The following is a 25,213-nucleotide window of genomic DNA, read 5'->3' as shown; positions in this document are numbered from 1 at the left end:
CTGAATAATAAAACAAGATGGTCTAGTGAGTGCATCAACACAAGCATTGCCTTCTGCTAAGGGACCCGGAAGGCCTGTGTGAGAGCGGATATGTGTGACAAAAAATGGTTTTCCCGGGTCCAAAGAATTTGTTGTAAAGCAGATAACAAGGAGGCTATCGAACTGGAGGCCTTTATGGGTCCTGCCACCTCGAGTGAGCAAAGAGCATTTACAACGTATCGAGAATCAGAGATCAAATTGAAAGCAAAGGGGCAATGCTCAAACACTGTCAAGACAATGCGAAGTTCCACAACTTGAGGGGACGTAGTTGGAAATTGCATACGAATAGGATCCTGACCCTCTATCATATAAGCCCCCCAGCCTGTACTTGATCCATCAGTATAGATGTCTGGAGCATCCCGAAGGGGTACATAAGAGGTGACTTTGGGGAAAATTACCGGATGGGTTTTAAAGAAGGTCATTAGTGGATGTTTGGGATAATGCTTATCAATAATATTGGGAAAAGAAAATCGGAGAATCGCCCGATCATCGTGTAAGTTACACAAAGAAACTATTTGAGTGGAATTATAGGGGGTTATAAGAGTATCTGGAAATTTTCCAAGGTATTGCAAGCAGTCCTGAATTCCAATCATAGCCAAACAGGCTACAGCTGCAGGGTATAACTCCACAGCTTTTGCCGGAGAGACCCTAGGATGAATCCACAGAAGGGGTCCCTCCTGCCATAGGACTGCAGTAGGCTGCCCATATGTTGGAAGCACACAAAGTAAAATGGGAAACTCAGGCTGCACGTGTGTATTGCTAGCAGCGGTAAGAGCTTGCTCAATTTTGCAAATTCCATTAGGAAAGTGCGCCAGTCCAAGGACTGTCCGGGCGTCAACACCGCTCTAGCCACCTGTTGCCAATCATTTGGGGTCATACAATATCTGAATAAGCCTTCTACTTGAGTTAAAGTAAATGCCGCATTGGCTCCATACATCTTTACTGATTCTGCCAAAGACCTAATTATTTTAAAATCTAGGGGCTCGTGATATCGCTGTTGATTATTATCTTCAAAAACAGGATAAGTTAGCTGCAACTCTCGCCTAACCTCTGCCCAGAGCCCGGGTTTTGCGAAGGAAAGCCCGAATCCGGTTTTTTAAGATAAGGGGGCGGATCCTAGAGCCCTTTAGCGGCAAGTATCGGTCACTATCATGTGTCACAGTTTCCTCCTCAATAGGGGGGTCAGAATCCCCATTAGCCCATCCCTGCTGAAATTGACGTAGCGAGGGATAAAGAGACAGACGGGTCATGGATGGTTCTCGGGGCCTTCCTCTCTTTTTGGGGGCGCATCCCTGTATCAGTGGGGTTCCCCTAGAGGCCTCGCTTTCCACGTCCGAACCATCCTCTAGCTCAGAGGCTACAATGCCATGACGGCTGCCTCTGTCCGACAGTTCCTCCCTCATCCCCTCTAACGCTTCCTGTCCCAGTTGTACGTCCTTACTGCACTTCTGATCCTCTAAACTTCTGACTAACTTATTAAAAGCGAAAGGGGGGCGCAGCTCCTTAATGTAGCCATAGAAAAAAAAAGCGAAAAGACAAAAGGAGAGGCAAATAAAAACCCACCCTGCAAGAAAACATACACATCCATCCCACTCATCCCACTAGCCACAATATCCGTGGACTTTATCGTCCTGACTCACCACAGGAACTTCATCGCCACAATTTCCGTGGACTTCATCGTCCTGACTCACCACAGGAAATTCATCGCCCTGAATCGCAGCAAGTTCTGGATCGACCGGAGGGTGCTGGAGGTCGGGTTCCCCGTACGGGCCACCAGCTGTCGCGCGCAGCTTCGACCAGCGAAGAAACACGCAACCTGGAGATTCTTCTTGCAGAGATTTATTCAGGGACCTTCTCATGCATTAGGGAAGAAGGGGAACGGGAAAGAGGAGGAACGAGGGGGAACCGACTAGCTAGGCAGCTTCCCCCCTTATATACTTCTCGCTGCTTGTTTACGCCCAAGTGTTTGCAGCTGATAGACTAGTTACAGCTCGTGGGCGTGACAAGACATCCTGTTTCCTTATAGGTGTTGTCTACGAAGCACGGTGCAATTAACAAGAAACAGGTGTCCACGAAGAACGGTCCCGTGGAGGCTCTCCACAGGGACAGGTACTCAGACACAGGCCAACGTGGAGTCATAGCCCCCCTAGTCCTCTCCTGTGCCTCAGTCCTCTCTATCTTGCTCCTGCATGTGTGCACGAAATACTTGACCTTTGCAAGGACCTGGTGTGGTCTGGAGGACCGGGCAACCCTCCCTCTGCCTGATCTGGGAGCTTACAGCCCCGCCCTCTGAGGGCTAAATGGGAGTTCCTTCAGGTGCCCAATTGTACCAATTCCTCAAAAAAATATTTTTGGAAAATCTTCCCTTTCCTTAAAACTAGTGGTCCCTTTGAAAAATACCTTACACCCACCCCAACTCTGAAACAGAGCACAAATCTGCAGAAATTCCTTCCCTTTAAAGACTGACTCAGGCCTGTATGATCTTGGAGACCCCGGAGCTGCAGGGGATCGGTGCAGGAGAATGAATGTCTGAAACAACTGTCTTCTAAACAACTCCGTCAATCCCAGTGTTAAAATTACATTTAAATTAAATAGTAAAATTATTCCAGACAATCATATTTCAATCACAGGACACTTTGCACAGGTGAGGGGGAATATTCCTACCAGGGGAGAAGCCTGCCTGCAGTCCAGAGCAGTGCCAGGGTCTGGAAGCCCAGTGTCATGTGCCCCAGTTCAGCCAAACCCCTCAAAACACATGCCTCACCACGGAGGCTCAGGGTCCTCAGGAGGCTCCAGCCCCTTAGAGACCTGGGAGGGCGGGGCTGCCCTCAGGCCAGACAGGGTGGGGATCTTTGTCAGTGCAGGAAGCAGGCCAGTGAAGTACCCAGGCACACCTGGTCCGTCTGCAGGGTTGAGAGCAGCTTTGTATGGAGGGGTGCGGAGAGGATACAGAGCAGGAAACACGCTCGATTCCACCTGAGCGTAGAGTGGACTCATGTCCAGAATAGTGATGGACCCTATGGGACCTCATTACATTTTTGTTTGTTTTGCATCACCACTTGAGGTGCTCAGAACTTAAAACTATCTTTGAACTAAGTGTTCACTCCAGCTAGGGCTCGTGCTCTTCCAGGTTATCGGATACGATCTGTGCAAGCCACCATCGAAACATTGTAGAATCTTTCCTGACACCCTCCACAAAACATCTTTGATCTAAACCTCTGTTTGCCAAGCCGATACAGACCATTTTGGTCCTTTATCAGGGCAAAATGATAGAAAAGTGGGGAGGGCATTTGCCTTGCTCCCAGCCTTCTCAATTTGATCCCAGCATCCAGTATGGTCATTTGTGCAGCACGAGGATTGATTCCTGAGAGCAGAGTCGGGAGTAAGCGAGGAGCATCGCAGGGTTTGGTCCCCTGGCATAAAGACAAGACCTGTAGCACTGTAGCACTGTATTCCCATTCTTCAATGATATGCTCGAGCGGTCACCAGTAACGTCTCCATAGTGATACTTGTTGTTACTGTTTTTGGCATATCGAATATGCCACGGGTAGGTTGCCAGGCTCGGCGTGTGTGCAGGATACTCTCGGTAGCTTGCTGGCGTCTCTGAGAGGGATGGAGGAATCGATCCCAGTCGAACTTGTGTAGGGAAAACGCCCTACCATTGTGCTTTCACTCCAGTTCTCAAGGTATCTCATGGGACTCTGCTGAGATGGAACTGTCCAATTCAGAAACTGAAAAGGTATCTCGTTTGGTCCTTTACTTTCGGCACACATCTCCTTTCAAGAAATATTCCTCCAAGCATCATTGACATGGTGATCCCTTCTTTATTTCTGCTGCCTCCTTCTCTTTCTCTTGAGACAGGCTTTCACCTTTGAAGCAACATTGTGTCTACTGTTTGGGTGTCAGTCTCAAAATAGGTTGTTTTTTTTTATATTCCACAAGTGAGTTCAGTCTTTCTATGTCTGTAACTCTCCTTCTGACTCATTTCACTTAGCATGCTACTCTCCACGACCATCCATTTATAAGAAAATTTCATAACTTTATCTTTCCTAACAGCTTCATAAGTATTCCATTGTGTAGATGTACTAAAATTTCGTTAACTGTCGTCTGTTCTCGGGTATTCGGGTTGTTTCCAGATTCTGGCAATTGTTAATAGTGTTGCAATGAACACACAGGTGCAGATGTCAATTCTACCTTGCTTTAACAGCAGGATAAAAAAACATTTCCTATTCTAATCTCTGCAATGTTTTACCTATCTTCTCCTGTATCGAGATATCATGGCCCTTGTGCTTTTCATTGCTGAAATGATCAATCACAAGTGAAATTGGGGTATGCTGAGTCTGACCCATAATGAAAGCACAGGTGGAGTCAATGCAGAGTCACACGATGACACAATACACCAGACGTCCACATTATCTGACACGGAAATGACCAACATACAAGCAGTGAAAAAATGCCAGTCATGTACACAAAAACCTTTAGAGATCTGAATCCCCTGAGAAGCTACCTAACGCAGTGCAAGTAGATCTTGCAGTCCCAAAGTGTCAGGGATGTCTCCCTTCACACTCAGCTCTTGTTGACCTTCCAGTGCAACTGGAGGAGTGAGAGGCCATGTAAAATGTCTGACGGTCATCAAATCCCTCCTCTTACTCAGGCCCATCAGTCTCAAGGAGACTGCCTCTGAAACTCAGGCCTCTCAGTCTCAATGAAACTACTCCTGATTTCCTTCACTCAGGCCTCTCGTTCTCAAGGAGAGCGCCTCTGAGTGACCACGGAATTTTGTTTTCTTTTAGAACCTCCGTACTGTTTTAAGGTCTGTGTATGTTCATCCAAGAACTCAGAAGAGCCCCCAAATATTGTACCCCGACTTTCGGGTCACAAATAGTGATGCTAGTCCTCTTCCTTTCCTGTCTGTATACACTCGATATCTATTTCTTGCCTAACTGCTATGGCCAGAATTTCCAGTACTATATTGAATAGTATCCCAGAGACGAATCTAAAGAGCTATGCAGGAATATCCCATCTCACTCAAGTGAGAGAAGGAATCCGGAGTTCTGACTTCCATCGACTGTCAAGAATCAGGACGCTGTCTCGTTTGCCAAGGCATCAAAAATCAGATGGGACAGACATGTAAAGAGATTCAAAGGCAACCGCTGGACTAGAGCTGTTACCGACTGGATTCTACCGGACATCAGAAGACCGCGTGGCCGCACACCAACTAGATGGTCAGATTTCTTCGTCAAATCCCTGAATGAACGGTCTGAGACTCTTCCTGTTCCTGGAGCGAGCAGATATCATTGGGCTGCACTAGCACGCGACAGGGACAAATGAAGACGTTCCTGGCACCCGCTCGAGCAAATGAAGTTCAACGGGACGATAAGTGATACAAATGTTATTGAAGAGGAGTTTGGAGGGTAGAAAGCTTGTCTTGTCTCTGATCTAAGAACATAGGCCGTTAGGTTCTCCCCATTGAGAGCGATGCTTGCCATGCGTTTGTGGGAGATGGCTTTGACTATATTGAGGAATATTCCTTCAATGCCGATTTTTCTGAGAGTTTTCATCATAAACGGGAGCTTGATCTAGTTAAATGCTTTCTCTGCATCTACTGACACGGTCATATGGTTTTTATCTTTTATTGATATGATGGTTTATGTTGATTGACTTGCGAATGTTAATCCATCCTCGAATCCCCAGGATGAGTCCACCTTGGTCATGGTGTATGATCTTTTTATGAGTCCTTGGATTCTGTTTGCAAGAATTCTGTTGAGGTTCTTTGCATCTATGTTCATCAGATATATCTGACTTTAATACTCTTTCTGTGTGGTGTCTCTGTCTGCTTTTGGTATGCGGGTGAATTTGCTTCAGAGAAGCTGTTTGGAAGTATCTCCGATTCTTCAATTTCCTGAAAAAGCTTTAAAAAGATTGGAAGTCCTCATCAAAGACTTGGAAGTATTCACTAGTGAATCCATGTGGCACTCCTCTGTATATTCTTGTGGGGTTAGGAGTGCTAAATGGGCTGATGTGGCAGGTGGATACAGGTACGCAGACCCAGGACAAGGCAGAGTCATAGCCCCTCTGAGCCGTCTCTGGTGCCTCAACCATCTCTACCTTCCTCCTGCATGTGTGCAGGGAAGGGACTGTGGCTTTGCATGGACATGGTCAGAACTGGGAGACCTGGCCTTCTTTCCCTTCTGCCTGGAAGAAGGAGCTCACGGGCCTGCCACTGAGGCCAGAGTTCCTGCTAGCACCCAATTGTGCCAATCCCTGAAAAGACATCTAGAGAAAATCCATCTCACTCCTCAAACCCAGTGTTCCCTTTGAAAAACACGTCTACCCATCCATACCATGAATCAGAGCACAAGTCTGCAGATTTCTTTCCATGTAAAGATTGACTAAGGCCTCTGTGAACTCTTGGAGATCCCAGAGCGATAGCTGATTGGTGCGTAAACAATGAATGCCTGAAACAACTATTTTATGATCAACTTTGTAAATCACAGTGTGTAAATAAAGTTTAATCGAACACAGTCAAATTACTCCAGACAATCATATTTCAATAACTACTTCCTCCCTCAGTGAGGAGGCAGGTTCCCACCACGGAGATGGTCCCTCTCGACACTCCCACCAAACTACCACAGATCTGCCAGTAGACAGAGCGCAGCCAGGGTGAGGAAACCCAGTGTCACCTGCCCAGACCAAGCTCACTCCTCAGCCCACCTGCCCCACAGGAGGCTCAGGGTCCTAGGAGGCTCAGGGCCCTGAGAGACCTGGGTGGACAGGGCTGCCCCAGGACAGACTGGGTGGAGATCTTTGTCAGTGCAGGAGCCAGGTCAATGAAGGACTCACACTCACCTGTGTCCCTTTGCTGGCTCAGAGCACCCCTGGAATGGAGCGGTGATGGCAGGAGAGCGAGCATGCAAAATGCTCTTCTATTGAGCGCAGAGTGCGCCCAAGTCTACAACAGTGATGGACGCTGCACGCCTCCATCACATTTTAGTTTGTTTTGGGTAGCACCTGGAGATGCTCAGAACTTACTCCTGCTTCTGAGCAAAGGACTCACTCCTACTAGGGCTCAGGGGCCATCCAGGGTGCCAGAATGGACCTGGCCAGGCCACCTCCAAAACACTGTGCAATCTCTCCTGACACGCTCCACAAAAAGTCTTCTCTCTAAGCCTCATTTTGCCCAGTTTATAAAGACCAGAGACCATTATAAAGGCCAGAGTGATAGAACTTTGGGTAGTGCATTTGCTCTGCACGCAGCTGTCCCTGTTCGATCTGAGCATCCAGTTTGGTCCAGTAGACCTTTGCTCTAGCAAAACAAATTGATATAGTACTTTAAAAGTCTTTATTATATAAGCATTTGAGACAAGGAAGGGCCAGAAGTACTGATACGTGGAGGGTTACAACAGCCTGGTATGCGGGGGGTGCGGGTCGGGACGTGGGGCTGTTTACTGTTTCTGTTTCTACAGGACATCTCTGTTTCGGATTGAACCTGGGATTTTCCTTTGCACTGTAACCTCAGAGTTTTCGATGGCACCTGAAATAGTTTTTTTTTCATCATTTCTTTTCTTTTCTTTTTTTTTTTTTTTAACTTGGAGTCCAAACCTAGGTTTTGACATGCAAGACTATTGCTCTACCACTAAACTACTTCTTAATGACTGCAAAAGTTGTTACTATATTTTTTTAGATGGTCAATATGGACATTTAATTTCAGAACTTAATACCCCTTATATAATATCTATATCAGGCAGATATATAATATATATTATATGCACATGAGGGGTTTTTTTTTGGGGGGGTTTTCAAATTTTTTATTTTTTTTTGATTTAAACTACTGTTTTATTTTTGTTTCATTTTATTTATTTTTCCTATTTTATACACTGTGATACACAAAACTGCTAGTGATAGGGTTTCATTCATACTTAATTGTTTTGAAATTGTTTTTTTTAAAAAATTTATTTATTTTTAATTAGAGAATCACCGTGAGGGTACAGTTACAGATTTATACACTTTTGTGCTTATACTTCCCTCATACAAAGTTTGGGAACCCATCCCTTCACCAGTGCCCATTCTCCACCACCCGTAAACCCAGTGTCCCTCCCACCCTCCCCAATCCCATCTCCCCCCCACCCCACCCTGACACTGTGGCAAGGCATTCCCTTCTGTTTTCTCTCTCTAATTAGCTGTTGTGGTTTGCAATAAAGGTGTTGAGTGGCCGCTGTGCTCAGTCTCTAGCCCTCATTCAGCCCGCAACTCCCTTCCCCCACATGGCCTTCGACTACAATGTAGTTGGTGATCGCTTCTCTGAGTTGACCTTTCCCCAGAATGTGAGGCCAGCCTCCTAGCCATGGAGTCAACCTCCTGTTAGTTGTTTCTACAGTTCTTGGGTGTTAGTCTCCCACTCTGTTATTCTATATGTCATAGATGAGTGCAATCTTTCTATGTCTGTCTCTCTCTTTCTGACTCATTTCACTCAGCATGAAACTTTTCATGCCCATCCACTTGACTACAAAATTCTTGACCTCCTTTTTTCTAACAGCTGCATAGTATTCCATTGTATAGATGTACCAAAGTTTCCTCAACCAGTCATCCGTTCTGGGGCATTCGGGTTTTTTCCAGATTCTGGCTATTGTAAACAGTGCTGCGATGAACATACATGTGCAGATGTTGTTTCGATTGTACTTTTTTGCCTCTCTGGGATATATTCCCAGCAGTGGTATTGCTCGGTCAAATGGGAATTCAATATCTAATTTTTTGAGAGTCGTCCAAATTGTTTTCCAGAAGGGCTGAACCAGTCGGCATTCCCACCAGCAGTGAAGAAGGGTCCCTTTCTCCCCACATCCTCTCCAACAGCGGTTGCTTTTGTTCTTTTGGATGTGTGCTAGTCTCTGTGGTGTGAGGTGGTATCTCAAAGTTGTTTTGATCTGCATCTCTCTGATGATTAGTGATGCAGAGCACTTTTTCATGTGCCTTTTGGCCATTCGTATTTCTTCCTTGGTAAAGTTTCTGTTCATTTCTTCGCCCCATTTTTTGATGGGGTTGGATGTTTTCTTCTTGTAGAGTTCAACCAGTGCTTTATATACCATTGATATCAACCCCTTATCTGATGGGTATTGTGTAAATATCCTTTCCCATTCTGTGGATAGTCTTTGTATTCTGGTCACTGTATCTCTTGCAGTGCAGAAGCTTTTTAGTTTAATGTAGTCCCATTTGTTGATCTCTGTTTTTACTAGATTGCTTAGTTCCGTGTCACCTTTGAAGATACCTTTATCTTCAATATCGTGGAGGGTTTCGCCGACCTTGTCTTCAATGTACCTTATGGTTTGTGGTCTAATGTTGAGGTCTTTAATCCATTTTGATCTGACTTTTGTGCATGGTGTCAGGTCAAGGTCTAAACCCATTTTTTTGCATGTGGTTGTCCAGTTGTGCCAGCACCATTTGTTAAAGAGGCTTTCCTTGCTCCACTTCACATCTCTTGCTCCCTTATCAAAGATTAGATGGTCATACATTTGGGGTTGTGTGTAGGGATATTCCACCCTGTTCCATTGGTCTACGGCTCTGCCTTTGTTCCAGTACCATGCTGTTTTAATTGTTACTGCTTTGTAGTAAAGATTGAGGTTGGGGATGGTGATGCCTCCCATCATCTTTTTCCCAAGAATTGTTTTAGCTATCCTTGGACGTTTGTTATTCCATATGAATTTTAGGATTGCTTGATCCATTTCTTTGAAGAATGTCATGGGTATACTTATAGGGATCGCATTGAATCTGTATAATGCTTTAGGGAGTATTGCCATTTTGACAACATTGATTCTCCCTATCCACGAGCAGGGTATATGTTTCCATTTCCTCATGTCCTCTTTGATTTCATGGAGTAGCGTTATGTAGTTTTCTTTGTAAAGGTCTTTTACTTCCTTGGTTAAGCTGATTCCGAGGTACCTGATTTTCTGGGGCACGATTGTGAATGGGATTGCTTTTTTCATGTCCCTTTCCTCTGCCTCATTGTTTGCATATATGAAGGCCATGGATTTTTGGGTATTGATTTTGTAGCCTGCAACTTTACTGTATAAGTCTATTGTTTCTAAGAGTTTATTAGTAGAGGTTTTAGGCTTCTCTAGATATAGTATCATGTCGTCTGCAAATAGTGAGAGTTTGATTTCTTCCCTTCCTATCTGGATGCCCTTAATCTCTTTTTCTTGTCTAATAGCTATCGCAAGTACTTCCAGTACTATATTGAAGAGGAGTGGTGAGAGTGGGCATCCTTGTCTTGTGCCTGATCTCAGAGGAAAGGCCCTTAGTTTTTCCCCATTGAGGATAATGCTTGCCGTAGGCTTGTGATAGATGGCTTCGACTATCTTGAGGAAAGTTCCTCCAAACCCCATTTTGGCGAGGGTTTTCATCATGAAAGGATGTTGGATCTTGTCAAATGCTTTCTCTGCATCTATTGATATGATCATATGGTTTTTATCTTTACTTTTGTTGATATGCTGGATTATGCTGATTGATTTCCGAATGTTAAACCATCCTTGCATCCCTGGGATGAATCCCACTTGGTCGTGATGTATGATCTTTTTGATGAGTTGTTGGATCCTATTTGCTAGTATTTTGTTGAGGATCTTCGCATCGGTGTTCATCAGGGAAATTGGTCTGTAATTTTCTTTCTTAGTGGTGTCTTTGTTTGCTTTTGGTATTAGGGAGATATGCACATGAGGGGTTTTGAGTAAGTACGTGGCGGTCGCTAGACATCTTATAGCCTAGTCCTCCCTCTGTGAGAACCTGGCTAGCTACCAAGAGTTTCCTGCCTGAAAGTCATAGTTGCCAGGTTTAATGACCCCATAGTTCTGGGTATGATCCAGGGTTCCATTTCAGCATGGTAAGAAACTAGAAATAAGGGGGACTAATGAAACTTACCTGCTGGCATGTTCCCAGGATCACGAAGATCCTAGGAGACGCTTAACCATGGTTCCTCGAAGGTGGAATCCTCTGCCAGTTCCCCAAATGTGGCAAGAAAGCTATCATCTGAGGGAGTGGGGCGCTGTTCTCTCTCTCCGCCTAAGTCAAAATAGAGATTGCTTCCTAGGAAATGACTCACAGGTTGTGGACAGACTTGTTTGCCGGGGTCCTAGTTTGACCCCAGCAACTTTGGTCTCACTAAGGGCCGATAAGTAGACTTTGTTCGCGCAAATCAAATTGACTTAGCATTGTCTAAGTTTTCTCTAATACATATATTTTAAATAGAACGATTTGTGACAAGGAGGGGCCAAAACTATTGGTACTGAGGGGGCTCCAACAGCCTGGTGTGTGAGAGGGGCGGTGTGGGTAGGGCCGTGCCGTTTATGTCTCTAAGTGTCAACAGGGTATCTCTGTTTCGGTTTGAACCCAGATTCTCGTTTGTTCACTAACCTCACAGTTTTTCATGTCACCTGAAACCTCTTTGCCCACCATATTTACTTATTGATTGATTGATTGATTGATTGATTGCCGTCCAAACCGGGGTCCTAAAATGCAAGAATATTACTCTACCACTGAGCAAAGTCTCAGATGTGAAGAAAAGTGGTTATTTTCGGTTGTTTTTCCTCTCTCTCTATTTTTTCTTTGATGGTCAGTATGGGCAATTCAGTTCCAGTACTGGTTCGACCTTATACAATATATGCTTTTCTCTTTGCCTTGCTACTAGTACATATTAACCAATTACACTTACATTTTATTTATTATTTTTTTATTTACTCTTTACTTTTGGAGTCACACTGGCAATTCACCGGGCTTACCATGGCTTTGCACTCAGGAAATACTTCTGGCGATACTCCCAGACCATATGTGATTCTGGGAATCAGATCTGGGTGAGCCAAAAGCAAGTCAAACCCTTCTAGACTATGGCTTTGGTGGGATTGAAATCTGAGGCTCCATCAAAGCATGTGGATGCTTGTAGGCAACTCTCTGGCCGAGCTCTTTAGGGCCTAAAGGACATTCTCGCCCAGTCACAGCAGCATCTCTTTTGTCTGCAGACATGGCCCTCCCTGTCCTAGCTGTGCACAATTAGTCTCCTATCCTGGATGTTTTTCTCTCATGCAATGTTCGAGAGCCCATCCCTCCACCAGTGTCCATTCTCCACGACCAATGAACCAGTATCGCTCCCACCCCCGTTACCATCCCCCCAACCCACTCAGCCTCTGTGGCAGGGCATTCCAATTTGTTCTCTCTCTCTCTCTCTCTATCTCTCTCTCTCTCTCCTTTAGGGTGTTGTGGTTTGCAGTAGGGGTAGTGAGTGGCCATCGTGTTCAGGCTCTGGTCTGCTTTCAGCACGCATCTCCCTTCCTGTGAAGGATCTCCAATCACATTTTACTTGGCGTTCCCTTCTCTATCTGGGATGACTTTCCACCAACATGTGAGGCCCGCTTCCAAACTTAGAGCCAACCTCCTGGAGACTGGCACTTTTAACGTCTTGGTACTCACCAAACTTTTAAATAGCAGCATGAGAAAACAATTCCTATTTTCATCTCTGCACTGCGTTACCTTTCTTCACCTCTACCTGGAGGTCGCTCTCCTTGACTTTAAATGGCTGAAATGGTCAATCACAATGTTAAGTGGGGTAGACTGAGTCTGAACTCTAATGAAATCAAGCACAAGGGGAGTCAAAAACAGAGTCACAATAAGACACACTACCCCAGATGTCCATAAAATCCGACAGAAAAATGACCAACAGACAAACCGTGAAAAATGCCAGTCCTTTACGCAGAAACTTCTCCAGATATGACTGCCCTGAGAACCTACTGAACGGAGTCCAAGTAGAGCTTGCAGTCCCAGGGTGTCAGGGATGTCTCCCTTCACACTCACTTCTTTTTTTTCTTTATTTATTTTTAATTAGTGAATCACTGTGAGGGTACAGTAAAAGATTTACTGATCATTGTGCTCTTGTTTCCCTCATACAAAGTTCGAGAACCCATCACTTCACCAGTGCCCATTCTCCAACACCAGTAAACCCAGCATCCCTCCAATCCTCCCGAATCCCATCCCCCACCCCACCCCGCCACCGTGGCAGGGTATTCCCTTTTGTTCTCTCTCTCTAATTAGGTGTTGTGGTTCGCAATAATGGTGTTGAGTGGCCACTGTGTTCAGTCTCTAGTCTACATTCAGCCCGCATCTCCCTTCCCCCGCATGGCCTCCTACCGCATTATACTTGGTGAAACCTTCTCTGAGTTGCCCTCTCCCCAGAATGTGATGCCAGCCTAATAGCCATGGAGTCAGCCTCCTGGTACTTATTTCTACTAGTCTTGGGTCACACTCACCTCTTTTTGACTCTCCAGTGGAACCGGTGGAGTCAGAACCCTTGTAAAATGGCTGACCATCGTCAGAATCCCCTTTAACTCAGGCCCCTCAATCTCAAGGAGACAGCCCCTGAGCCTCAGGTCTCTCAGTCTCTGAGACTATTACTGAGTTCCTTCATTCAGGGTTCTGGGTCTTAAGGAGACCGCCCCTGAGTGACCTCGTATTTTTGTTTACTTTTAGAAAACCTCTGTACTGCTCTAAGGTGTGTGCTAGTTTAACTGAGATCTCGGACGAGCCCCCAAAACACGTGTTTCCCGTTTTTCGGGTCAAAAATTGTGATGCCAAAACCTCTTTCCTTTCTATCGTTATACACTTGATACCTTTTACTTGGGTAACTGCTATGGCCAGAATTTCCAGTACTATATTGAATAGGAGTGGGGAGGGTAGGCAACCTTGTCTTGACCCTGATGTAAGAGGGTAGACTGTTAGGTTCTCCCCACTGAGAATGATGCTTTCCATGGATTTGTGGGAGATGGCTTTGACTCAATTGGGGAATGTACGTTTAATGCCCATTTTGCTGAGAGATTTCATCCTGAATGGGGGCTGGATCTTGTCAAATACTTTCTCTGCATCTATTGATATGGTCATATGGTTTTTATCTTTTCCTTTAAGTGATATGATGGATTATGTTGATGGATATGTGAAAGTCAATCTATCTTGAATCCCTGGGAAGAGTTCTACTTGGTCATAGTGTATGATCTTTTTCTGAGTCGTTGGATTCTGTTTGGTAGGATTTTGTTGAGGATCTTTACATCTGTGTTCATCAGGATTATCTGCCTTTAATTCCCTTTCTCTGTGGTGTCTCTGTGTGCTTTTGGTACCAGGGTAATATTTGCTTCATAGAGGCTGATTGGAAGTGTTACTGATTCTTCGATTTTCAGAAAAAGCTTTAAAAAGATTGTAAGTCCTCTTTGAAGATTGGAAGAATTCACTAATGAATACATGTGGCACAAATTTTATATTATTGTGGGGTTATGAGTGCAAAAAGCGCTCGAGGGGCCTCTTGAGACAGATTGTCACACCCAGGACAAGGCAGAATGAGAGCCCCACTGAGCCGTCTCCGGTTCCTCAGTCATCTCTACTTTTCTCCAGCATGTGTGCAGGGAACGGACTGTGGTCTTTGCATGGACTTGGTTAGGTCTGGAATCCTGGGCTTCTTTCCCTTCTGCCTGTTCTAGGAGCACATCCCGGCCCACTGAGGCGTAGAGATCCTGCTAGCGCCCAATTGTGCCAGTCCCTGAAAAAAATCTAGAGAAAATCCACCCCACTCCACAACCTAGTGGTCCAATTGAAAAATGCTTCCTACCCACCGACACCGTGAAACAGAACCCAAATCTGCAGATTCCTTTCTGTGTAAAGATTGATAAAAGGCCTCTATGTTTTGTGGAAACCCCGGAGCTATAGCTGATTGGTGCGACCACAATGAATGCCTGAAACGAATGTTTTATGAACAACTTTGTAAATCACAGTGTGTAAATAAATTTTAATTTAAAACAGTCAAATTATTTTAGACAATCAAGGTTCAATAATTACTTCTTGCCCTGGTGTGGGGGCAAGGTCCCACCCACCACAGGACATGTCCCCCCTGGACGCCACCCGCATAAGCAGAGGCCCGCAGCAGCCAGAGCAGGGTCAAGGTCAGGAAACCCTGTGCCACTTGCTCAGGCCAGCCTCACTCCTCATCCCTCCTGGACCACAGGAGCCTCAGGGCCTCCAGGAGGCTCCACCTACTTAGATATCTTGGTGAGTGGGGCTGCCTCGAGGCCAGACATGGTGGATATCTTTTTCAGTGCAAGAGCCAAGACAATGAAGGACCTGTGTCCCCCTGCATAGCTCAGAGCAGCCCTGGGATGCTGGAGTGCGGGCGGGAGAGCGAGCACGGAAAATGCTCTTCCACTTGAGTGCAAAGTGAGCCCAAGTCTACAACAGCGATGGACGCTGCATGACTCCATCACATTTTTGTTTGTGTTGGGTGCCACCTGGAGATGCTTAGAATGTGCTCTTGCTTCTCAGCAAAGGAATCACACCTACTAGGGCTCAGGGGCCATTCAGAGCGCCAGAATGGACTTGACCCCCTCCACAAAATGTCTTCTCTGTAAGCCTCATTTTGCCCAGTTTATAAAGGCCAGTGACCATTATCAGGGCCAGAGTGATAGAAGAGTGGATAGTTCATTTTGCTTTTCACGCAGCACTTACCGTTCGATTTGATTTTTTTGTTTGTTTTTTTGCTCTTTGGGTCACAACTGGTGACGCAAAAGGGTTACTTCTGGCTCTGCACTCAGGAATAACCCCTGCAGTGCTCAGGGGACAATATGGGATGCTGGGAATCGAACCTGGATCGGTCACATGAAATGCAAACGCCCTATCCACTGTGCTATTGCTCTAGCCCTCACGGTTCGATTTGAGAATCCAGTATGGGCCAGTAGAATTTGCCCTAGCAAATCGAATTGATTTAGCATTTTCTAAGTCTTTATTATATAAGGATTTCAGACAAGGAAGGGTCATATGTACTGAATTGAGGGGGCTCCAACGTCTTGGTATGTGGGAGGGTCGGGGTAGGAGGGAGGGGCTGTTTACTGTCTCTGTTTCCACAGGGCAGTTCTCTGATGGGGATTGACTCTAGAGACACTCAGTCACCCGAAGCAGCTATAGTGCTTTTCTTTTTCTCTTGCTACTTTTATATATTAAACAATGAAGGTTACATTTTATTTATTTTTTATGCATTTACTTTCATTTTGCTTTTTGTGTCACACACGGGAATGCACAGGGGTTGTTCACTCCTGTCTTTGCACTCTGTAATTACTCCTGGGAGTGCTCAAGGAGCCATCTAGGATGCTGGGAATCAAACCTGGTCAACCGAGTGCAAGGCAATTGCAGTACCCGGTGTACTTACGCACCAACTGTGAATTGAAAAAGTGGTTACTTTCTTCATTGTTTCAATCTCATCTGCATATTTTCATATCCATACTCGTGCTTTTTGCATCGCCTGATTTTTGGGTTGAGAGAAAGAGGGCACATGGTGCACTTCACTGTGAAATGCTCTCCGATGAAATAAACTAATTTGGAGAAATAGTTGTCTCCGGTTGTGACCACCACTTTTCAGGTTACTGTGGCCTGGTCAAATACCAGGAGCGATGGGCAACCTGCTCATTGTCTTGTTGTTGGCCCTCCTCTGTTTATTGCAGTGGGATTAGGAGTGCAAAAGGGGCTTGGGTGGACTGTGGATCAGGAACTCAGACCACGACCACGGGCGAGTCAAAACCCCACTGAACAAGTACCGGTGCGTCAGTTCTCTCTACCTTCATCCTGCATGTGAGCAAGAAGGACCTGTGGCCTTGCATGGACATGGTGAGATCTGGGGGCCCTAGGCCCCCCTCTCTGCTGCCTGTCTGGGAGCTCATAGCTCTGCTCACTGGGGGCTAAGTGGGAGTTTCTGCTGGTGGCCAGTTGTGCCAATCCTCGAAAATCCACCCTAGCTCTCACTCCCAGTGGTCCCTTTGAGAAATACTTCCACTCACCCACAGCCTGAAACAGAGCACAAATCTACGCAGATTCCTTCCTCTGTAATATTGACTCAGGCGGCTCCTGAACGTGGACGCTCTGAGCTACAGCTCATTGGTGCAAAAACAATGAATGCCTGAAAGAAGTGTATTATGAACAGCTTTGACCAAATCCAGTGTTTAAATTAAGTTTAAACAGAAATTTCAAAATCACTCCAAAATATCATTAATTAAATTAATTAAATATATGACAGTTTGCCCAGGTGAAAGGTCCACTCTTCTCCGTCATCCCCTTGTTCATGGACTTGTAGAGCGGGCAACAGCAACATCTCATACTGAGACTGGTTGTTACTGTTTTTGGCATATCGAATATACCACGAGTACTGCGGATAGGGCATTTGCCTTGCAGGTGACCGACCCGGGTTGATTCCTCCGTCCCTCTCGGCCAGACTGGAAAGTTATGAGTTTCTTGCACACAGGGCAGAGCTTGGCAAGATTCCCGTGGAGTATTCGATATGCCAAAACCAGTTTCAACAAATCTCACAATGAAGACCTTACTGGTGCTGGCTTGAGCAAATCGATGAACAATGGGAGGACAGTGCTAGAGTGCTACTGTGTCCAGGTGACAGGCACATTCCCACCAAGTGAGATGCCAAAACCTCACAACTCTGCCCCCAGTCCAGACCAAGATATAGGTCTAGAAGCCCAGTGTCACTTGCCTCAGACCATCCCAACTCCACAGACAACTGTGCCTCACAGGAGGCTGAGGGTCTCCAAGAGGCCCCACCCTCTTTGAGACGGGAAGGGCGGGGCTGACCTCAGCCAGACAGGGTGGGGCTCTTCCTCAGCACAGGAGCCAAGCCAATGAAGGGACCCGACTGAACTGTGTCCTTCTGAAGGCGTGAGAGCAGCTCTGGGATGGAGAGGTGCGGGCAGGAGAGAGAGCAGGTAAAATGCGCTTGCACTTGAGCGCAAAGTAGACCCAGTCTACAACAGCAATGGACTATGCATGACTCCATCACATTTTTGTTGCTTTGGAGTCGCACCTGGGGGTGCTCAGAACTTATTCTGCGTCTGAGCGAAGGGATTACTGCTCCTAGGGCTCAGGGGCCACCCGGGTGCCCGATAGGTCATGGCCATGTCACCTGCAAGACCCCGTAGTATCTCTCCTGACCCCCTCCACGAAAAGTCTTCTCTCTAAACCTCTATTTGCCTAGATGATAAATACTTGAGGCCTTTATCAATAAGGGCCGAAGTGATGAAACAGAGGGTAGAAATTTGCCTTGTTCACAGCTGTCCCAGTAATTCCCAGCATCCAGTACGGTCATTCGTAAACCGCCAGGAGCGATTCCTGTGTGCAGAACTAGGAATAAGCCATGAGCACTGCCGGATCAGATCCCCTGGCAAAAAGAAAAGAACAGACATCATCAAAGCTATCTCAAGATACCCTGCTGAGATGGAAATGTGCGACCCTCTGAGGACAGCTGCCCTGCGCCTTTGGGTTCATGAGTACCGTTAGTATGAAGAAAAATGTACATCTGCCTATTGAAGTCTCTGTTTGACCCGGTGGGCTAAGAACTCAGCAGCCAGGGGTCCCTAGACACGCCCCCAACAGGCGTGGCCAACCAAAAAATGCCAGTTTGGAGTCCCGTACGTCCCGCGAGACTAGGGGTCTATTAAAGGACAGCCACGCACGGCCAACTCTCAGTGCAGACCTGTCCACTGAAGGCCTCGCTGCTCGGTGCCCTCTCTCCCTCGGCTGACAAGGTGAGTCTGCAACTCGAATCTCGGGGTAGGGTGTGCAAGAACCTGAGGTGGGAAATTATATGGTGGAGGTCTCTCGGGCAGGGGGTTTCCCCTGCTCTAAGAGAAGGGAATTAAGGCATACCAGAGGGTTGACCAGCTCTGGGTTGTGTAGACTTAGCGCCTCCCAAGTGCTCACCCCGTGCTTGGTCGGTTTGGTTCAGCCTGCAGTGGGGGTGTAGGGGTAAGGTTTCTGGCTAACCTGGTGGTTCCTGGAATCTCTCCGTGGACCTGAAAGTTGGATAGCTGGTCCACAACTCCCCAGAATACTCTAGCCTTCAGGAAATAGCCAATTCGGTGGAAAAGGCACGACTGAGAAGTAGTGACTGTGAGGGGTGTGAGAGGAAAATGAGGCTGAGGGAAACTGGGAATTCAGCACGGGATTGAGCATGCTCTGAATGTCATAGTTGCCAGGTTTAATGTCCCCATAGTGCTGGGTATGATCCGGGGTTCCAGTTCAGTATGGTAAAAAGCTAGAAATAAGGAGGAGAAATGAAACTTACCTGCTGGCATGTTGCCAGGATCACGAAGATCCTAGGAGAAGCTTAACCATGGCTCTTCAAAAATGGGAGCCTCTGCCAGTTGCCCAAATGTGGCAAGAAAGCTATCATCGGAGGGAGTGGGGCGCTGTTCTCTCTCTCCCCCTAAGTCGAATTAGATACTGCTTCCTAGCACGTAACTCGCAGTTTGTGGACGACTTGTTTGCCGGTATCCTAGCTTGATCCCAGCACCCTTGGTCTCACTAAGGGCCAATAAGTAGACTTTGCTCAGGCAAATCAAATTGACTTAGCGTTTTCTAAGTTTTCTCTAATATATATATATATTTTAATATATAAGTGTTTGTGACAAAGATGGGCCAAGATTATTGATACTGAGGGGGCTCCAACAGCCTGATTTGAGGGAGGGCCGTTGTGTGTAGGGTGGGGCTGTTTACTGTCTCTAAGTGTCCACAGGGCTTCTCTGTTCCAAATTGAAGCCGGACTCTCGTGGTCCACTAATCTCAGAGTTTTACCTGAAACCTGAAACCCCTTTTCAATCATATTGATTGTCTGATAGATTGATTGCCATCCAAAGCGGGGTCCTAAAATGCAAGAAAATTGCTCTACACTGAGCAAAGTTTCAGATGTCAAGAAAAGTGGTTACTCTCAGTTTTTTTTCTCTCTCCATTTTTTCTTTGATGGACAGGATGGGGAATCCAGTTCCAGTACTGGATAGACCTTATACAATATCTGAAGGGGTTTGAGGTATGAATGAGTGTAGGTGTGATAGATTCTTTAAAGTGGTAAAGAGTTTAAATGCAGGCAATTCTCTTGTGGGGATTCAGTCAAGGATACAGTCTGTCTCTCAGGAGCATCTATATTGCTTTTCTCCTTGCCTTGCTACTAGTACATATTAAGCAATTACACTTACATTTTATTTATTATTTATATATTTACTTTTTGCTTTTTGAGTCACACTGGCAATTTACAGGGCTTACTCCTGGCTTTGCACTCAGGAATTTCTCCTGCCAGTGCTCCGGAGATCATATGTGATTCTGGGAATCAGATCCGGGTCAGCCACCAGCAAGCCAAATGCCTCTACACTTTTGTTCTTGGTGGGATTGAAATCGGGCTCCATCACAGCGTGAGGATGCTTCTAGGCAACTCTCTGACTGAGCTCTTTCGGGCCCATCGGACATACACACCCAGTCACAGCAGCGTCTCTTTGCTCTGCAGACATGGCCCTCTCTGTCCTAGCTGTGGGCAATTAGTCTCCTGTCCTGGATGTTTGAAATATCCAGGAGTCTCAGGGAGAGAAACCCTGGTCTAGATAAGGGCTTCTTACATTTACTATACATTTTTCACATTTGACACTGTTTTCAACCAAGTATTTCTTACACTAACATGGAATATCAGTTCATGCAACAGGTGAAATAAATATGTACCCCCCAAAATTTTGAAATTTATTTTTTAATTTTCCATTCCTGCAAGGGACAGATACCAAGTTGATGCAGGAGATCCATCCCAGGGTTTCCTCTCTGAAGTGAGTGCCCTGCCTGCTTCACTGCCTGATCCTAGTGACCATTTGCATTTAAGTTAGGGGGAACGCACTCACCCCAACCTTGGATTTCCACACACAATGTCAGAGGCCAGGGTCCTGACTGCCCTGTACACTGCTGGGACGCCTTAGAATAGGAGGGGGAAAGTTTCAGAAGTATCACTCTGAGCACATTGGAGCGCACTCGGGATGGATTCAGTGCAGAATATGGGAGGGGTGTGAAGAGAAAACGGTGGGGTGTCAAGAAAAAAGTAAGCGATCAGGCTATGAAAGCATCCATAGAGAGGAGGGGAAGGGAATGAGGTGTGTGTGTGGGTATATTGGACACTGACAGATCTCTAATTGTTGTCTCTTTATTTTCAGTATTCAACCATGGAGGACAACAGCCTAGAGATGACCCCAGACATCTTCCATGGTCTCTTTGAGAGTCTTGAGGAGTTTCTCGAGACCTATGAGGTGGACGACCCAGCGGTACCTCAGCACCAGCTCTGTGCTGCCCTGGCTCCCCGGAGTCCAGCCAGCCCTAAGGGCCCTGAGGGTCAGGACAGCTTCCTCGATCAGCTCCTTGAGGAGCTGCAGACGCCTGGGCCTCCCGATTCCCAGGCAGAGGCCGGCCCACAGGAGCCGACCCAGAACCAGGTCAGCACTCTGGATCCGCTCCTACAGGTGCCCCAAACCTCTGTTTCACTCACCCTTGAGGGGCCAATTGAGGAAAAGGACAGTGAACTGGACCAGCTCCTCGAGGAGCTGATGGAGACGACTTCTTGGGAGCAGAACATAAGCTGCTCTGCTCAGAGCAATCCCACAGTTGCCGCCCACATGACTCCTGACACAGACATGCTGAAGACCTTCCATGGGGAACAGACCCTACAAGAGTGTGCTACCCAGATACAGGGGACTGAGCAGACGCCATGTGTGTACAACATGCCATACACTGGTACCCAGATTATAAATGGAATCCAGATGCCCATGGTTGGTGTCCAAATGCTATGGGGAAATCAGACACTTTCCAGTGGATACCAGACACCAAGTGCGAGCCAGATGTCTCTCACTGGACAGCAGACTGTATTTGGGACTCCAGTGTCCATGAACACAAACCAGTCCTACTGCGGGAACCAGTTGCCTTTCACTGGTGCCCAAATATTAATGGGGAATCAGGTGCCATTCAGCGGGGTCCACACCATGAATGGGAACCAGATGCCCCATTCTGGAGTGCCGATGATCCCTGTGACAGGGCTCCCGACAATGACCTTCATCAGTGACCAGACCTCCACTGGCAGTCAGCCTGTGTCTCAGAGTGGCACCCAGAGCCTCTATGGCATCCAGATGGTGCCACAGGGATCGCCACTGCCACAATCAGCATTCCTGTATGCAAGTGCCCCTCTGGCGCAAGGACCATCCCTGGAATCAGAGCGGCCAAAGAAGCGCCAGAGGAGAGAGTACATCATAAACGCGGATGGTCTGAAGCGCTATGTGTGCACTTTCCAGGGCTGCGGGAAGGAGTACAACAAAGCTTCCCACCTGCGAATCCATGAACGAGTCCACACTGGTGAGTAGGAACAACTGACACTCAGTTCAGATTGTTGCTCCTCCCTTTACGCTGGGTTTCTCTGGTGGCCTAGAAAAGGTTGAGAGATGAGAGGGGAAGTTCCCGCGGTCCTAGGGGGAGCCTAGTTATGGCCCGAGTCCAGCTGGCTGGTCTCTGTGGAGTTGACTGTGGGCGGTTGGGACATGCAGAGATTGGTTTTCCTTTGGGGCTCATCTTGACCTTGTCTCTCGGGCACAGATACCCAGTCTCCACAATTTTCTCGCTATCTGACCCTCTGAGCGCTCTGGGTGTCCCTTACACTCTTTCAGTTTTCCTCTTTCTCCAGCTCATGCAGTCTTTCTCTTCCTCTCTCCTACACATCTTCCAGGCTGCTCAGCTGCTCCCCCTATCCATGCTCACACCATTTTCTGCTCCATGCATTCATGCCTGATGCATAACAAGTGACACATCTCTCTCTTCCAGGAGACAAGCCCTATGTGTGCGACGTGAAAGGGTGTCCGTGGAAATTCCCCCGCTCCGATGAACTCAGAAGACACAAGAAGACGCACACTGGAGAGCGTCCCTTCCGCTGTCCTCAGTGTCCCATGGACTTTGCCCGAGCTGATCATTTAAAGCAGCATGCAAGTGTGCACAGATAATGCTTGTCCATGAACTGTACACTCAGCAGCCGCGTCTACCAATGAAGACTATTCTTGGCAATTCACACTAAGCTCTATATATTGAAGATGATATTATGACATCTTATTTCTCTTGTTACTGTTTTTGGCAACTGTGTCACACCCTCATGTGCTCAGGAGATTGTGAGGTACTGGAGACTGAGTGTCGGGCTCCTGTTGCAGAGCATGGCACTCCACCCTCTGAGCCAGAACTCTGATCTAGTGTACCACTTTTATTTTAAAGAGTTGATAGTTACATGAATATTTTTACAAGAGATACATATATGACTTCTCATGGACACTGAATTATGAATTGTACATTGACTTTTTTCATGTGAAACTGATATTAAATGTATTTGTAAGGGATTTAAACTCATTTTTAAAGGTCTACTTTAGGTTAGGACTGTTTTTGCCGCGCTGTCTTGCACTTGCTTAGCCCTAGTTCTGTGCTTTATTGGCTGTGCTCAAAGCCATCATATGCCTTTGCGGGATCGACTGTGCTTTTCTATGTGCAAGCCAGTTGCCTTCCCTGCTGGACTATCTCACTTGTAGACCCTTTTTCTGATATCATTTATTTTTATATCTGTACTCACGGTTATTTGTATCTTCTTATTCTCTGGTTAAAAGCAAGAGGACACATGGTGCCCTCCAGTGTGTAATGCTCTTCGGTGAAATAAACAAATTTTGAGGATGAGTTGTCTCCTGTCGTGACTATGACTGTTCAGGTCACCGTGGTCTGGTCAAAGTCAGCATCCATGGGCTACCTGCCCATTATCTTGAATTGGCCCTCCTCTGTTTATATCTGTGGGATTATGAGTTCTAAAGGTGCTTCGTTGGTCAGTGGGGACAGGTACTCAGACCCAGGCCAGGGAGAGTCATAGACCCCTAGTCCTCTCCTGTGCCTCAGTCCTCTCCATCCTGCTCCTTCATGTGTGCACGAAATACTTGACCTTTGCAAGGACCTGGTGTGGTCTGCAGGTCCTCACAACCCTCCCTCTGCCTGATCTGGAGACTTATAACCCTACCCTCTGAAGGCAAAATGGGAGTTCCTTCAGGTGCCCAATTGTGCAATTCCTGAAAAAACGTTCTGTGGAAAACCTTCCCCACTCCTTAAATCTAGTGGTCCCTTTGAAAAATACTTTACATCCACCCCAACTCTGAAACAGAGCACAAACCTGCAGAAATTCTTTCCCTTTAAGGATTGACTCAGGCCTCTATGATCTTGGAGACCCCGGAGCTGCAGGTGATCGGTGCAGGAGAATGAATGCCTCAAACAACTGTATTATAAACAACTCCGTCAATCCCAGTGTTAAAATAACATTTAAATAAAACAGTAAAATTATTCCAGACAATCATCTTTCAATCATTAATACACTTTGCCCGGGAGAGTGGGAATATTCCCACCATAGGAGAAGCCTGCCCGCAGTCCAGAGCAGTGCCAGGGTCTGGAAGCCCAGTGTCATATACCCCAGTTCAGCCAAAGCCCTCAAAACCTCACCATGGAGGCTCAGGGTCCTCAGGAGGCTCCACCCCCTTAGAGACCTGGGAGGGAGGGGCTGCCCTCAGGCCAGACAGGGTGGGGAGCTTTGTCAGTGCAGGAAGCAGGCCAGTGAAGTACCCAGACACAGCTGGTCCCTCTGCAGGGGTGAGAGCAGCTGTGTATGGAGGGGTGCAGAGAGGAGATAGAGCAGGAAAAACGCTCGGTTTCACCTGACCGCAAAGTAGACTCACATCCAGAGTAGCGATGGACCCTCTGGGACTTCATTACATTTTCGTTTGTTTTGCATCACAACTTGAGGTGCTCAGAACTTAAAACTGTCTCTGAGCGAAGTGATCACTCCAGCTAAGGCTCGTAGTCATCCAAGGTGCCGTATTTGATCTGTCCAAGCCACCAGCGAAACATTGTAGAATCTCTCCTGACCCCCTCCACAAAACATCTTTGATCTAAACCTCTGTTTGCTCAGCCGATACAGACCATTTTGGTCCTTTATCAGGGCCAAAGTGATAGAAAAGTGTGTAGGGCATTTGCCTTGCTCTCAGCCTTCTCAATTTGATCCCAGCATCCTGTATGGTCATTCGTACACCACGAGGATTGATTTCTGGGAGCAGAGTCGGGAGTAATCGAGGAGCATCGCAGGATTTGGTCCCCTGGCATAAAGAAAAGAATTGTAGCACTTTAGCACTGTTGTCCCATTCTTCATTGATTTGCTCGAGCGGTCACCCATAATGTCTCCATTGTGAGACTTGTTACTGTTTTTGGCATATCGAATATGCCACGGGTAGCTTGCCAGGCTCTGCCGTGTGGGTGG

Source organism: Sorex araneus, chromosome 5, assembly GCF_027595985.1.
Source record: "Sorex araneus isolate mSorAra2 chromosome 5, mSorAra2.pri, whole genome shotgun sequence".
Taxonomy (NCBI): domain Eukaryota; kingdom Metazoa; phylum Chordata; class Mammalia; order Eulipotyphla; family Soricidae; genus Sorex; species Sorex araneus.
Note: the sequence above shows the minus strand (reverse complement) of the source record.